Source organism: Atta colombica, unplaced genomic scaffold, assembly GCF_001594045.1.
Source record: "Atta colombica isolate Treedump-2 unplaced genomic scaffold, Acol1.0 scaffold155, whole genome shotgun sequence".
NCBI classification, from domain to species: domain Eukaryota; kingdom Metazoa; phylum Arthropoda; class Insecta; order Hymenoptera; family Formicidae; genus Atta; species Atta colombica.
The window spans coordinates 769,342-770,165 of NW_017259245.1; positions in this window are offsets into that span (position 1 = coordinate 769,342).

Sequence of the window (824 nt, forward strand, 5' to 3'; positions counted from 1 at the left end):
TATATATATATATATATATTGCTTTTAAATGATTGAGTAATTAATATATTAATATTGACAATCTGACCCTTATTTTTTAACCGCGCAAGAGGAATTTCAAAAGCCCAGAAAGTATAATTTTTGCAATAATTTTTTCTTGTTTTTCAAATGTTTTGGCGTTAAATTTTTGGCCGAATGAATTTGCCAAGTATTTTACTATGTTGAAATTTGCATTTTATTCCTAATTTTGTCTAAAAAATAATAAAGGTTTCCAAAGCCCAACAAACTTACTAGATTATGTAGATAATTCAGATGATACAGAGATCAAGACATAAGATGTTTTAAAGCTGTTTAAAAAAAGTCTTTTATGTTTCAGTGTAGATTTTAATCTTAATTTAATTTACTTTTTCTTTTAAAAATTAGAAAAAAAAATTAAACGTAGTATTTTAAAATTAAAAGTAACATTTTAAAAATTAGAAAAAAAATTAAACCGAGATTAATAGAAATAAATATAAGATGTTTTTTAAATGTTTTTAATATACATATCTTATGTCTCGTTTTTTGAACATATATGTTGTCTTAAAATGTTTTTTTACCTAAGTTAAGCCATACAATGTGTCGTTCCTCGGGTCGTTCATGTCTCGAGTTAATTTTCATCACTTTTACAAATATACAAAAATTATTAAACAATTTTTACATAAACTTCAATCTCATCGATCGACTTTCACTTAATATTTTTTATATTTTTTATATATCGATTTTTACATATACTTTACACAGAAAGTATTTATAAAGTTATGTATTTTCAAAAAAAAAGGAATAAATCTTTATAGTATATATATATA